Source organism: Ascaphus truei, chromosome 6 (assembly GCF_040206685.1).
Source record: "Ascaphus truei isolate aAscTru1 chromosome 6, aAscTru1.hap1, whole genome shotgun sequence".
NCBI lineage: Eukaryota > Metazoa > Chordata > Amphibia > Anura > Ascaphidae > Ascaphus > Ascaphus truei.
The window spans coordinates 30038089-30054459 of NC_134488.1; the positions used below are offsets into that span (position 1 = coordinate 30038089).

General features: G+C 40.4%; 1 protein-coding gene across 6 annotated transcripts in view; it reads left to right on the top strand.

The window, feature by feature from the left end:
* Positions 1-16371, top strand: part of EYA3 (EYA transcriptional coactivator and phosphatase 3) — a 96376-nt gene that overhangs the window by 11523 nt on the left and 68482 nt on the right. The window contains exon 2 of one of the 6 annotated variants that reach the window (XM_075603769.1): positions 3204-3292. The exons of 4 other annotated variants lie outside the window; for them this stretch is intronic. The gene's annotated coding sequence lies outside the window, so the exon portion shown is untranslated. Of the gene's footprint in view, positions 1-3203; positions 3293-12558; positions 12608-16371 lie in introns of all 6 variants that reach the window. One more of the 6 variants, XM_075603768.1, reaches the window with a different exon arrangement.

A 16371-nucleotide genomic window follows, 5' to 3' on the forward strand; every position in this document is an offset into this window, starting at 1 on the left:
AATTTAGTTGTAACAATTTAATTTCTTGGGTTGGTAACGTCAGGTTTGCCTCAGATTTATCATTATGAATTTTATATCCCGAGATCCTGCCGACCACCGTCAGAAGATATTGAAGATTGGGGAGTGATGTTAATGGGTTGGCTAGTGTTAATATTATGTCGTCAGTGAGGAGCGAGATTTTATTATTTATATCCCCAATTATAATGCCCTGAATATTTGGGTTATGTCTAATACTTGAGGCGAGTGGTTCTATTGAAAAGGCAAAGAGGGGGTATAATGGGCAACCTTGCCTAGTACCATTTTTAATTTTAATAGAGTTCAACTCGTTTCCAGATAATTTAACACATGCTGTTGGGCTCTGATATGGGGCTCTGACTCCCTCCAGGAAAGGTCCTGAGAAACCAAACTTTTGCATCGTTCTATCTAAAAAGACCCAGTTTATTCTGTCAAAAGCCTTCTCTAGACTCAACAGAATGGCTTTGGTCTCTGTGGAATGTATATGATCTATGATATCTATTATTTTCCGGGTGTTATCTGAGGCTTGTCTTTCCGTGATAAACTCAACCTGAAAGACATTTATCAGCCTCGGTAGAATACGATTCAGTCGGTTGGCTAAAATTTTACTATAGATCTTAAGATCATTGTTCAGCAACGATATTGGGCTATAACTGCGACATTGGAGAGGATCCCGACCCTCTGTGTATAATGGCCAACTTTGCGGGGGACATAGTTGTGGGTATCTGCTTACCCTCTAAGAATGAATTAATCATTTCTAGCATGTACTGGGAGAGGATCGACGGGTTTTTATAGTATGCATTAGTGAGGCCATCGGGAATTGGGGATTTTGTTAATTTCAGGGATTTAACTGCGTTTGTTAGCTCCATTTGTGTAATTTTACCATTAAGAGCGACTAGTTCGGCTGAGGTCAGATAGGGAAGGTCACACCCCTCCAGATATCGGGAGATAGATTCTAAAGTCGAGAGTTGGGTTGTTCTTTGGGGGGTTTCAAATTGTATAATTTAGTGTAGAATTCAGTGAATTATTGAGCAATCCATTTTTATGTTTAATTGAGGAGACTTGCGATCTAACGCTCATACCCCTAAGTTTATTAGCAAGAAGTCTGTCAGCTTTGTTCCCCTTGTCATAATATAGTTTGTTGGTCCATTTCAAAGATCTCTCAACGTCCTCTAACTGAGCCAGTTTTAGCACCAGTAGCATCTGAGAGGGATTTATACAGTTTTTTTTGATGGGTTGGTTTTATGTAACCTTTCCAATTTAGCGATTTTGTCCGATAATTCCTTATAAAGTTTGTTTGCTTTTTTTCCCTATGTGAGGCTATAGAGATGAAATCACCTCTGACCGTTGCTTTATGAGCTTCCCAGAGCATCGAGGGCTCCGAAACAGATACTTTGTTTATACTAAATATTCGTTCAGGGATAGTTTGATTTTATTTTCAACCTCGGGGTAGTTTAACAGGGAGTCATTTAATCTCCAATGAAACACTTTATTTTTAACAAAGAGGGGGGGGGGGTATGGGTCAAATCAATAGGCGCCTGGTCAGACCATGTAATTAAACTAATATCTGAATTTATCTGCATGGAAAATATTTTTGGTATTCAAAAAATATTCTATCAAAGTCTGGTGAGGGGGGGGGGGGAGTAGGAAGTATAGTCCCGTTGGCCCTGATGTTGCGCTCTCCATATATCCATCAGTAAAAATTCCTTTATCAAATCTCTAAAAATAAAAAAAAAAATTGCTGTATTTTGAATATGAATTTTATAGGCCTGACCCGGATCAGTGGCTCTATCCACCTCTGGGGCCGAGTCCTATTCATATCTCCTCCGACCACAAGCGGAGACACATATCGCTGATCGATTGACTCTGGGACCTGTCTAAGAATTTCAGTTTGGTTCTCATTAGGTGCGTATATATTAACCAGGGTAATTGCTGTTTCTGAGAGTGAGCCGTGTATGATCAGAAATCTACCTTCCGGGTCTGTAATTACTCTCTCTGCACTAAAAGGAACCCTGTGCCTAATTGGGATCACCACGTTCTCTCCCCCCCACCCCCCCTTTTTTTTCTCTCTTTTTTTTCCTGCTGCTAAATGACGAGTAGTAAGCAGAAGGGAAAACACCCCTAAATGCGTTGGGAATCAAATGCGTTGGGAAACAAACACAAGTTTTGATATCCTGAAACCTAATGTATAAAGTTTTATATCAGTCTGGTTGCTAGGTATATGTGTTGGGGGGGGGGGGAGGGGGGTGGCTGAATCACCTAAATTGTTAGGGTTCAGTCGTAGTTTGTGGTGGGGGGTCACCCAAACCTGTGGAAGCGGTTTCTTATTGTGTCCTGGCCGGGTCATTTGCATGACCGCTATAGGTCTCGGAAGGGGTCCAGATGATTCATTCAAAAACAGAATGGCTGCTTGTCAAGCATTGCAGAATCCAGAGATCTCCCTTACCCCCAAAACCCAACCACCTCAAATACCTCCAGTCTCTTGTCTTGATCCACTAGAGACCGGAATCATTGTCCGGCCAGGCCAAGGGGAGACCCGGAAAGGGTCGGGGGTAGTGGTAAAGACGGTGGAGCCAGATAGTTCAGGTTAACCAAGCAGAGATGGGAACTGGCCGGTAATCCCATGCACATCCCAGCTACATGGACAGCCAGGAACTCAACTTTCTATCTTCTCAGGCTCCTCTGCAGTCTGTTTGGTCCCGACGGCCATCTTGCTTGTCGGAGCCTAGTCAAGAGTCCTCGTCCCCCAGCCTGTAGTCGAGCGCGGTCCCCTTTAACCACCGAGCCCCACAGTTTGCGCACCGCTAATCTAAACCATACCCGAGTGTTTCAGTTTAGGTGTGTGTCATAGCTTTAGGGAGTGGTTAACAGCGCTCAGAGGGTGTCCTGGGTTTGGTCTATGGCTTCTGGAAATCCATAGCAATGTATCCTGATTACCTGCACTTGTTGCTAGTGATTAAATCTCTACCAGTTTTTTTTGCGTTGTCAATGATACTTATATTTGTGCTCGTTTCTCATGTGAGACCAGTTACTCGCTGCGATATCTGAATCAACCAGGAAAAAAGGCCACTATGGATTTGTGCAACAAAACATTTTTATTAAAGTCCCCACAAAAAACAATTTAAAACATTTTTTTTTTTTTTTTTTAGAAGACTTTAATAAAAAATTATTATTTTTTTTTTTTGCAGAAATCCGTAGTGCCCTTTCCTGTACGGTTCAGATACCACCTTTATAGTATGACAGGAGGTTTGTGAGGCCAGGCCACCTGCACACTTGGGTTAGTATAAAAGTTTACGACTTACTCTAGGCTTCTTTTTTCCATTTGATATTTGCTTGTGGTGTCCTGTATGTCGCACATTTTTTAATTGGGACAGGGTGAGTATGGAACTGGTACAGTATCCATGGTAGTAAATTCATTTTTATGCATTTAACTGCCAGTCCATGAGATCTGGTAACTGCACCACTCTTTCAGGTCACGTTGGGCACCACTTGTAACGCGCCTGAGATTATCTTGATCCACCCTCATAGTGAGGAGGGAGTTGATTAGGTGTTTTGATATCCTTAGTTATCTCTTCCTCTGGTATGTCTTCTAAAATTAGTTTCTCTGGGGAAATTTATTGATTAATTAAATGATCCTCCCCATCTTCTTGGTGTGTATTAAAGGTTCTTCCTCTTTCTCATTTTTCGGGTTTTCCACCTTCTCTTTTTATTTTGGGTGTTCCAGTTGTTTCTCCCGTTAGGGTCTTGCCTACAAGCTTTTAGTATTTCAGGTAATCTTGCGGCTCTTTCTCCTGCTGGCATCCCTTGCATCTGTTTTTCTAGATCTAAAAGGAGACCTTGACCTTAATAAAAGGTTTCAGACAACCCCAAACTATAAAAACGCACAACAGACTGGACGGCGCTCCCTGATATGGTACCATAGCATCACCTAGTGGTGAAAGAGTGAAAATCTCAATAGTATAGGTAATATGCAAAACAATGGATAACCAAAAACTAAAATAAATGATAAAATAGTAGATCAGGAGACCACTCGACCTCATACAAACAAAGGCCAATTTCTTCCAGGAACGAGGATACACGGGGTGAGGGAGTGTGTCACCGACAGGTGCAGTCATAAGCAGCCAATTCTGGTTGTAGTCAACAGCAGCGTAGCCAGGCTTGGTAGATAGGGTAGAAAAAGGTGTGGGGGGGGGGGGGGAGAGAGAACAGAAAGGGGCTGATAGTGTAGTATGTCAAAAACACTTTATTGCACAAAACATATCAAAAGCCCCCCTGAGGGCGTACTCACATTTGGCACAGCCACTCAGGGCATATAATGGTATCTTTAGCAGCAACACGCTGCTCGGGGTGAGTCTCGTCCGGCTTGGTCTCCCGTTGGCGGCCGCTGGGGTGCTCGCGCGGTTGACTCCCGCCGGCGTCTGACGTCACTTCCCGGCCTGACGACGCAAGTGATTGTTCATCTTGCGAAACGCGTTGAGTGGAAGAGGAGAGGAGGAGGAACTCTGTGACAGCCGGGAAGTGACATCAGACGCCGACTAGACTCACCCCGAGCAGCGTGTTGCTGCTAAAGATACCATTATATGCCCTGAGTGGCTGTGCCAAATGTGAGTACGCCCTCAGGGGGGCTTTTAATATGTGTTTTGTGCATTAAAGTGTTTTTGACACACTACACTATCAGCCCCTTTCTGTTCCCCCCCCCCCACCACCTTATTTAACCCCAAACTATATCATGATTTCCTTGTGTAAATCTAAGCTCTAATATGTATGCCGCAACTATTCCACTTTATTAATTCACCTGCCCTAATGTTTCAGCCAGGGAAGGATACTATAACTTTTCCATGTGTTTTTTCACACACATTACTTATTACCATATCCCAATCTCTAGTTTCTGAAAAAGTAAGTGACAATCCTGAGGGTAGTGAAGCATTTACTAAGTCTAGTTTCTGTACTGGGGTAGGAGTAGGATAAACGCCCTCTAGAGAATGCATTCTTTCATTTAACCATAGGGCTATTTCCCTAGGGTCAGTGGGCAATTGTCCTATTGTAGCTTTTTATATTAGACATTGGAATTCCTACTGGTCCCTGAGTAGGTGGTGGTGCTCCTAAAGTCCCTCGTGTGCCTAATAATACATTTATTATATCTCTCATTAACCTTGTTTCTGATAATGATGGTGATCTGTGAAAGATCAAATAGTGATGAGTACATACATTCTAGTGTACATATACTGGCCGTGGTTTTACTTCATCCTACTCTGTGCGCTCTTTCTATCTCTTTCAAATCTGCACTATTTTGTATTAATGCCTGGGTCAGCCATTTTCTCAGTGGGTGAGAGGGTTTCCTTTAACAGATTCTGGCGTTCATATTATAAACAGGTTATTCTGTGGCTTCTCTTCTGTATCCATATATTGTTCATAACTCTATGCCCAGGACATAATTGAAAACGAGAGGTAACTCTCAATGTATTTCTTCCTGGTAAAACATTTTATAAATAAAAATAAAAAATAAAGTATGTCTTAATTTTTCTTACCTAGTAGATATTGTTTTTGTTTGTGGTTTAAGTTGGATTTTCTGGATTTGTCTCGCATCTTTGTTCTGTTCTCTACTTCTAGTCTTTGGCCATGTGAGTTGATCTGTGGTAATTTTTCTTGTATAATATTTTTGATAGAGATTTATTTTTTCGACGAAAGGAGAAAAAATTAGTTTCAGCACTTTTTTTTCTGGCTGTAGACTGTGGAAAATTGTTCCTGATCTTTTGTTTCAGGTGTTGAACCACTATGACTATCTTCCTCGGATAAATCTGAGGATAGTGCGGCAGGGGTAATGGGTTTCTTCTGGTTTCACAGCCTTTTTTTTTTTTTTTCTTCGCATTGCCTCACTTATTCATAAACTTAGCCATGATTTGATTATAGCTCGATTTTGCCATTGCCAGTTTTATTTACACATCTATATCTTTATAGATATGTATGGTATGTTTAGGGTGGAATGTGAAGCACATTCAATTTTTGTTCGTGATTGCGGTCTGTTTTGAGCTTGTTTCCACTCTACTGTAGTTCTTTATAGTGTGCTCTTTATCTATATTTTGTATTGAAATCTTAGGTGTGAGTTCTCTGGGCTTGTCACAATCCATGCAAGATCACCTTCATGATGGAGATAAAATGAGCATAGTAATGAAGATAATGTGGTACTACAAACATGTCTGTCTTTCAGCTGCCCTGGTGTTTTGTGGCTGGGGTTTCGTACTTCTGTGTTTTATGAGGGGCTTAGCACTTCTCTTACTTTTCTCTGGGCCCACCAGTTTTCCTCCCTCTACACCCCTTCCACTGCGCAGTTTCTGTCCAGTCTCTGCTAGTTTCACCTCGTCGATGTGTCCCGCAGCGCTCACCCTTAGTCTCTTGTGTTATGTGGCGTGCTGGGGGACCGGGCATTTGCAGGTACAGCTCAATCCCGTTATAGTGCGATTTGCTACAATGCAGATCAGCTTATAACGCGGTCTCAGCGTGGTTCCCGTTTAAAAAAACAAAAAAACTTTTTTTTAACAAAATGGCCGTCGCGATCAGAGGTTTTGCGAGGACCTACCCGCATCTGCAGCTCTCTCCCTGCTTCATCAGCTACGCGTGTGTGTGTTTTGTTTAAATAGGGCTCTTGTTGCCTGTCCTTTCCCCTACGGCTTTTGACACCCAAAGACTACATCTCCCAGCTTGCTCGCTGCCTGACAGCCTCGTGATTTGTTGTTAAAGTTTGCCCCAAAAAAAGCAATTGGGTCTTTAAATCAGCCGACTGCCGCAGATTTCAGCACTTTATAGAAGTGCTGATGAGCTGAATTAACTCAATCACTTAATGTGGTCAGAGTTCTTTACATTTAAAAAGTAAATAATATATAAAAGTTTACTAAAAGTGCCCATTTTCCTTCCCTCGGCAACTGCCTCGTCAATAATGGTGTGCGCCTTTTACATCCAGCCCTGAAATATTCACGTGGAAACAGTCTTACTAATGTGGAGTCTGCATTAGCCAAAAAGTATGTACACCTATAAATATCTGGTATCGGTGTACTCTGGGAACTTAGTACAATGAAATCTAGTATTTATTTTAATGGAAGTATGAAGAAGGTTAGAGAAATTGTTTACTATATGATTACATTATTTGTTATCCTGTTTATAACATTCTGTATCTTGGTCACATGATATGAAATCCATTTAAGTAGGCCACAAATGAAAAGCTTAACATGTGTTGTATTGTATATCTTTATTTATATAGCGCCAAAAGTGTACTCGGCGCTTAACAAAGAATACAGTACAGGGAATTATAATACAATAAGTGCAGCAAAATCAGACAATAGGAACGGAAATCCCTGCCCCGAAGATCTTACAATCTTAAGAGGTTTGATGGGGAACTTACAGAGACAGCAGGTGAAGGAATAAGTGCTGTAGATGGCAGCGCTTGGTCACAATGGGTGGTAGGAGTGACTGAGTGTGGGACAGTAACCATGAGTGTAGGCTATTGGGATGCTTGATTTGTGGGGCGAGTTTTACGGTTAGTCAGTATTAAAATGAGTGGGTTAACACAATTTACAGGGGAAGAGATGGCAGGAAGGCATGGGTGAGATCAGGTGTGTATGTCTGGGTTCAGGCTTAGGGGAGATCCCCAGCAGCAGGAAGGAGTAGATAGAGGGTTTGAATAGAGGATTTGTGTGGGTGTTTTTTATTGAGGGGTAAAGAAGTTGTTGGGAGGGAGGTGTATAAATAATGGGGAAGTTGGAGAGAACAGACACATTCACAAAGGAGTGAGGAAACGGTAAACAGAAAAAGCAGTAGGGAGGGCATGGTGAGATGCAGGAGGAGAGACTTCCCAGGTGTTGGAGGATAGAAAGAGTACAAAGAATCACAGCTTTTGGAAAGTTAAGTTCTCACAGTTGCAAAGTTGTTGTGCAGAGTCCCGATCTTCCTCAATTCGTCAACTCCAAAATTAACTCCAAAATTAACTCTGCCACACACTTTAAATTTGACACTTTGATGTTACACACAGCCATTAAAAAAACAATACAGTATATGTTTTTCATGTATACGTACGTAGTAGTCTCCCAGGAATCATGGGTTCAATAAATGTAAAAGCAACATTTTGAAAATGTGCTCCTTAATTCAAGTTCAGGTGATTTTGTCAGTGGGTGTAGTTTGGCAATGGACTTTTTTTTTTATGAGGAAAAGCTTTAATCAATTGGAAGTGGGAATTGTGATGTTACATAACATTGCATCTTATTGTAATCGGACATAGTGGCATAGCAGCCTTTAAAGCTTGTGACTCAACTGCATTTCCTTTTATCTCCCTAAGCTCCAGGTGCTAAAAATCAATTTCAAGCTCTGATGCAGAGGTTCACCCCTCTTCTGCCAGAGAGGCCAGCAACACGACGCTTTCCTGGCCCCTCTGGCAGTACTGCAGGTTAACATGTGCAGTAAAGATCCTATTGGTCCACCAAATATTTTAGTCACTGAAACTAAATCGCTTTTTTTTTTTTTCACACTACACAAACGGGCCTCACAGTGCTGACTAATGCTGTTTTCTCTGCTTATCCTTTGCTAATTAACTGGAGATCCATCTGTGTATATTTCACATTGTTTTCTCTTAGAATGCACATAGGTCACTTCTCTTCAATTGAGTTTATTGCTACTTTGGTCTTTTTGCAGGTTGCTCTGGAAACCTGTCGTTGCTAAGACACAAATTGTCACAATTTCCTTAGAGTAAGATTGTACACTGTGGCTTGGTTGCTTAGTTTAAAGAATTACGTAAAATGGAAAAGTATTCCTTTTTTGTTGCATTTTTTTTGTTTTTAACCAGAACGAGAGCCAGGGGTTCCCCAGAGCAGAACCACATTTTATTTTCTTAATTCGGGGTCCCCCATAGTTCCCATCCTGGTTAAAAATAAAAAAAACTGACCAAAAAAAAAGTATTACCAAAAAAAAAAAAATGAAGAGGGTGCTTTCTGTAATTGCTTTCAGTATATCTTGCTGCGCTTTAGGACTCTGCATAGATTTGTGTTGTCACTTGTTTAACAGTTTCCTGCAAGAGGGGCCTACAACACATTGTAGATTGTTTTCTATTAAAGTTATTATATTTCTGCGTAAACGTCTTTTAATGAACACTTCAGGTACGGCACTAACGCATGTTTAACATTTGTTACTACGGTAGACTGATAATTGGACAACGTTATGTATTGAATGTCGCCTTGTACTTGAAATTGGAGGGTGGGTGTAGAAATCTTAATTTGTATCCGATAATGTTGAAGATAGTTCTTACAGATACTAGTGGTCTAGCCAAAGGACTCCAACTTTTGGAATGGCACCTATGAAGTAAAAATTAAATCTTTGAGCATTGTCATTTAATTAAATGCTTGAGAATGTTTCATTAATTACATGTTTGTTTATCGAAAAACTTCTAGCTGCCTTTTTTCTTAAGGAAATTTTCATGTTTCCAACCCAGCAGTTTAATCAAATGTATGTAGTAATTTGAACCTCAGAAAATGTTTGTATTTACACAGGGATTATAGGGTTGCATCTGTGTTCTGAATGTAAGCAGGAGATGTATCTGATTTAGGATCTAATGCTTGTGTGCATAAGCTGTGTGTTTAGAAACAAATTATTGTAATTAGTGTGGAGCATGTAACTTTGCAATTGGGTTGAGTAAAAAAAGTTATCTTACAGTTGGCTGGTGCTCATGTCCTTAATGAATAGTAATGATCATTATCCCAAGTAACTTGCATATTTTTATATGTAAAATGTTTTTTGGGACATTTTTAAAATAATTTCTGATGCTGGTAGCATTTAGCACTTGGCAGATCATGGATAACAATACTGATGGGGTACTATCCTTCCTGAAAGAACTTAAATACATGTAATATGACGTATTCTGTCCTGCCACTGATTTATTTTGTAATTAAATACATATTTTGCAATCTAAGATGGGTGTGCATGTTGTATTCTGTGATGGCACAATTGTGTGTGAGCACAATTCTGCATTATTCAATTTTCAGTTGATATGTTTAAAAATGAATTTGTCTGACTTAACATGTGTATACCACCTTCTCACAAGTGTTTCTGTGGGTTTCTTAGAAGATTTTTACATTTCTTTGTATGATGAACCACAGATTGTTTGTTTGACAGTGGATTAAATCTATAAAGTACAGACACTTAATCTTGTGAGGAAGGTTGCAAAACCCTCCTTTTCTTTCAGAAATTAACTTAATTCTTTTGAGGGTGCTTCAGCTTCTGTGTTTTTTATTTAACAAAAACTGTTATTGCACTGACGGATTATCTGTTTACTGTTTTTGTGTTTGCAATATCGCATTGTGGAGTTAGTCTTTAGCTTTCCTTTTGCAAAGAACACCAGCTGTACTGTCAATTGTGTATTATGATTTAAAGAAATCATCATCTTATGCTCCATGTAAACGGTGGCCAGCTGCTTCATTGTAAAATTAAGTAGAGCAACTGTGTTAAATCAGTATCTCAGCAGTTCTAACATTGGGGCTTTCAAAGACTTAAGTCAAATGTTTTTGCATCAATAGCTAGTTACAATTTATTTTAGCAATGTTGGTCATGAAATTAAGTGTATTGTAATTTGATTCCTTTATTGTATTGGGGTTCTGCGTACTAATCTGACGAAAGTATTTGCACAATTTATTTAGTATTTCTTTTGTTCCTCTACAATAGTAGAATAGGCAGAATACTAAATTAAAAACAACTATTTATAAAAAGTAAAAAAAAAGATACATTCATTTTCCATTTTTTTCTCTCTGCTACCTTATTTAAACTTTTTGTTGATTACAAAGAACCCTTTAATGTTGATATTGTGCTCACAAGATTCCCTTTAGCTGTGTTGTTTTTGTTTTCCCCACTGTTGATTCCTCTTTAAGAATCCACAATGCAAGTCTTATTTACCTTTAAATCACTACTGTCTAATAAACAGGTCAGGTATCGGTGATGTCATAATGACTTACAGGAAGTAGAGAGGAGGGGTGCAAGTGTACGGGAAGAGCCAAGATATGCTTTGCCTTGGAGAATTATTACTGAGCAGCACTAGCACCTGATTTAACCCTATCAATATCATTTGGGCCAGCAGTGCATTGCTTTACAATGTGTTGGTATTCCCTCTGGCAATGTTTGTTTAACTAGTTCTTAGAGAAAAAAAATAATACAACAACTGAATGTACATTTTCTAGTAGTTCTGCTTCAAAGTAACATCACTGGTTGATCAGCTTTTAAAAATAAAACTGAAACGGCACTTGTTTGTTCTAAAACGTACCTGCAATACAAGCTTTGCATCGTTTTCTTGCCCCTCGCCTGATATTCGTTTAGGGGACCCCCTGTAATGTTAATGCTGGTGTCCATTCTAGTTTAGTGACCGTGGGCATTTACTGTATGTTGGGAAATAAAGCAAATGTATTGGCCTCGTAAGCGCATCCTTTGCTGTAAACTGTTAATGCAATAGGGGTGTCACTAAGATATATATTCTAAAAGGGGTATCTCCACAAAAAAAGTAATTTAAATCTGTATTTTATGTTGTGCTTGAAGAAGGCAATTTCAGTTGCTTGTTTTCCCCTCTCGTTTAGCTGAAATTGCTACATATTAGAAGACCCCTTGATCCCTTTTTAAAGTTTGTTGAGCGGTCTTATAAGTAAAAAATTCAATAAATACATGTGTTTGAATGTATGCAGACAGACTGCCAGAGATCACACAACGGTGCTGGGATTGCTGAGCTATTTGTGCAGGAGAAGATACCCCACATCCCGCTCTCTTTGCTGTAATGTTAATATGAGGAGGTAGCATAGGCATTGCTTGTTTAGTTAGCGATAGAATAAAGTCTAGTGCGGTTAATATAAAATGACCGCTTTGTGCATCTCTGCTGCAAAAATTGTGATGGGCTAGTCTAATACTAATTAAATACTGCCCCAATGTGGAAGAAATAGGCAGCTCATTTTATTAGAAATAATGATTTCGGTCATATCTCAGACCCAGCAAGCTGCAAACATTATTATTTTTTTTTTTCATTTCTAACCTTTAATTGTTTTTTTTTTCCCCCCATTTCACTGGAGTGCAGTGACTAGCAATATTTTACTACTCGTCCCCTCAAGATGTTTGTGGCTGTACAAGTGGAGAATATCCACAGGGGAACGGAAGGGAGCAATAGGTGCAGATTTGGAAGTGTGGTGTGTACCTGCCTTTGGCCACAGGTTGTGATCATTACTCCGGGTGTATCTTTGTTTGTGCGCTGGCTATTTCTGCCCATCTACAGCTGCGTCTTCTATCAAATTAGACAACAGATATTTTATAACCATACATTGTATGCAGCGGTATTACACCATGTTAATATTTAATCTTTGGAACTACTCTTGGGACACAGGCCGACTGCATCATATAGATTAACTGGTAATTTTGCAAGATGCAGTTAATGCTCTACTACAATGATCAATGGCTAATGCTGTCAGACTTCACGACTGACCTGAGAGGGTTACTTAGTGTTACTTATTTTTACTTATTTTTCTTTCTTTGGTCCAGGAAGAAGCGTAGGATGTGGAACGCGGGTCAGTCTTAGGCTGCGGCCGTGGTAAGTTCAGCTGTGCGGAGACGCGCGGAGGCTGAGGGAAAGTGGGTGCTTTCCCTGGCCATGGTACGCGCGCTGTCCGTGGGCGTGTCTAGGAGCGTGCCAGTGATGTCACGGAGCTGGTTTGCCCTCATTGGGCGAACCGCTCTCGTGACCGGCCTGTCACGCCAAGAAATCAGTTTGAACTGATATCTATCGCAATGCGAGCACCCTCCCGCACGCGTGTGCCCACACGTCACATTGAAGCGATCACTTCATTGGGCAATTTGATCAGTCGGCGTGCGCGCGGTCTGCCCGACCATGGACGCAGCCTTAGTGTTGCGTTGGCACGTACTGTTCAATGGTAGGACCAGAGGGTTGAGATGTCCCCACGAGCACTGCGGGCTTCTGGGTGGCTCTCCCTCTTCGCAGATCTCTCCTCCGTGTCCAATCGAGCCTATTACACCGTTTAGTTTCTCTACTTAATCATTAGATGGGAGTTGAGTAGATTATTTCCCCTTGTTTGGGGAACTATTGAAGTTGTTCAGTTACACCCCGTTCAACAGGGGATAGCAGTAATTGAATACAACCACCTCCATTTTGAATTTTAAAAAGAGATTGGATACATAATATACCAATGATGGTTTTAGCGATAATACAATGTATTAATAATGGTCTGGTACATAGCTTGTAATAAAAACAACCAAATATGGCGCGCACAAGAAACAGTCTGATATTTTTGTTTTATTACCTTTTTATTAACTATCTGCGTATATTTAAAACCTACAATACATGGGTATCTGAATAAACCGCCCTAGCTCTCCATTTTAATTATAGTTACATATTTTATGTCTGTGGTTTTTGGTTAGCTTTTACTTGAGGGTTAAGTTTTTATTTTTATTGATTTGTTTGGTGGATATTGAGTTTAAAACACAAGGACTCGATCCTCTCAGATTCTGTGTATTCTCACTTTTATTTATTTTATGATTTTTTTCTTATTCTAGTGGTCCTAATTGATCTGGTTTGAATCCAAGTGACAGCTCCTTGCCTATGTTACTTTGTCCCTGAGAATAACTCTACAAAAATACATTGTAAGCTCTTTGGCCCACTTGCTCATTGTGAAAGCCATATTTCATGTACAGTAGAGTGCTGCATGCATTATATACTACTGAATAAAATAAATATGAAACCTTTTCAAGAGAATGTAGGATGAAATAGGTGAAAAGATGATGCTTTTTCTTAACTTTCTTAATTTTTATTTTTAACTTGTGAAACCAGTGGGTCCCAAACCCATCTGCTGGAACTCCCAACTATACTGGTTTTTAGGGATAGCTAATTAAATTCCAAATGCATTATTCACTGGTTACTCCAGAAAATCGACAGGTGTGCCTAAGGGCTGGGACTCGCTGCGCCGGGCGGCCGCGTGAGCGTTCCCCACCAGCAGGGGAATCCTTCTGAGCCGGTCCCAGTCCCCCCTCGCTGCACGGCTCACTACGCGCTGTGACGCGTCAGCCGCCAGGGGATGCAGAAAATTGTGATCCCGAGCGGTGACGCGTCACGTGGTGCGCTGATGAGCCTATCAGCGGCGGGAGCTGTCAGACAGCTTCCTACACAAGGTAGGGTGTGTGTGTGTGTGTGTGTGTGTGTCTTACCTTACAGCAGCCCGCAGCAGCTCCCTCCTGCATCCCGGGAGACCGAGCCCGTGGAGGGAGGGGGGGGAGTAGCGGGTCCCTCTGCTCAAACCACGCCCCCCACCCCCCGCTCCGGCTCCCTACAGACCGCATATCGCGGTCTGTGCCTGTCAGCGCGCCGCCTGTCTGCAGTGCGGGCGCGCTGACTGAGGGAGCGGGGCCTTAGCCTAAGTGGAGTTTTGGGAACACCCTTACTCCATCCATTGTGCAGAAATGTATTGCAGGCCCTTCTGTATAAAACCATACCACCCATTTAACTCTATGCCCAGGACATACTTGAAAACAAGAGGTAACTCTCAATGTATTACTTCCTGGTAACACATTTTATACGTAAATCATGTAACTGATGTGCAGAGATTTGGTGTCCTTTATATGTTGGAACCCTCAAAGTATTGATATAAACTTCTCCATAATACCAATATTGCTCATACCAGCCATCATTTTAGATGGTTGCCTCCAAGTAATGAAAATGTTAGACATAGAGGTTTTGATTGTATTTATTTATTTTTAAATTGTACAATACTTTTGTATTAAAACATGGGATTATCGTGTGCTGTTGCCAGAAAGTTAATACACAATCAGTACCCCATTTGTTTACAAAAAATGTAAAACAAATCCGTTCACCTTGTATTTTCTAATCGAGCAGCACAAATTAGCAGTGTTTATCATATGCTTTATTTGAAATGTATGCTTTGTCAAAGCGAGCGTATCCTTTATTTACTTGGAAGTGGCTTATATAGAATCTCCAGAAAATCCGTTGTCTCTCTTACCTGGCTGACCTTTTTATTTTGCATTTAAGCCTGTTTACATAACCTGGCCATGTAAGAAAAAGATGAGTTACCAGCTTTGGTTTGCTTTCCATCCCAGAAAGTGTAAGTGATTTGGCTTTCACTCGTAGATATGTCTTATTGTGCAGTATTGCTAATATGTGTTTTGTTTCAGTGTTTGATTTAGCTCTCTGTGCCCACCCATTTTAGCACTTTTCAGCTACGTCTAAGCTGCGAGCGCCAGGTGGTTATTTAGCAGTTTGACTGTTTAGGATGAGCAAAATTGTCACTTCTCCCCCTCTGCCCTCCACCCCCCAAAACATGTTCCTATGGGGGTTGATGTGGAAAAATGGTGTCTATACTATAGTATGCAAGTAAGAAGCTTACAGATGGATGCCTGGAAATGTAGCCAATGGTCTAGCTGCTAGTTTTCTCAAACCTCCACAGGGCACGAAGTGTTTGCTTTTTTTTTTTTATATTAAGTGCATTTACCTGTGTGCAAATACATGGACTAAGCCTTGAATCCTGGTGGTCTGTTCTAAGCCCCAGAACCACAGATCTCGATCTTTTTGTGATCTGGCATCTGTCCAGTGTTGTATTTCCCTACTAATCAAAATGTAATGACTGCTGCTTTATCCCCTTGAGTGCCACACAATACTATAACTCAGTTTTTATATATGGGTATGTGCCAACCATATTTTGTGTGCATTCTCCCAAACACTCTCCCCTATAATGTTTCTCTTCTATCGTTGACTTTCCCTCCTCTTAGTTTCTGTCCTCTCTGCACTTTAACACTTTTGCTGCTAGATGGACCTGCGGTGATTTGTTGTGCGATAAGTAAATTCCTCTGAAAGAGAGGATGCTAATTATTCATCCCGTCATTACAATAGCCGTGAAACATTAATCCATTCCAAAAACTGTGATTTTACTTAGTAACAAATAAAAAGATAATGATTAAAATGTAAAAAAACAAAAAAAAAGGTAAATGGTCTTTTTGATACCGTTTAAAAACAGATTTTAATCCCATAGTGTCAAATACTAATTGCATTGCAAAGAACAAAATTATACTAATTGTCGTCACAAGCAACCACTAATGTTTTTATGTATTCAGTTACTGCGGTTAATAACAGCAATGCATACAAAGCAAGGTAATTGATGCTTGTCTTATTACCATTGCTTTGTGTTATTCATATGTAATGATACTGAATAGAAATTGTGCAGCTTCCAGTTATTTTGACTATCTATGCGACTGCTTCATTTACCGGGCGGGGGCCTTTAACTGATAGCAGGGGTAAATTGCATCTTTAATTTCTATTAAATAGTAATGGTA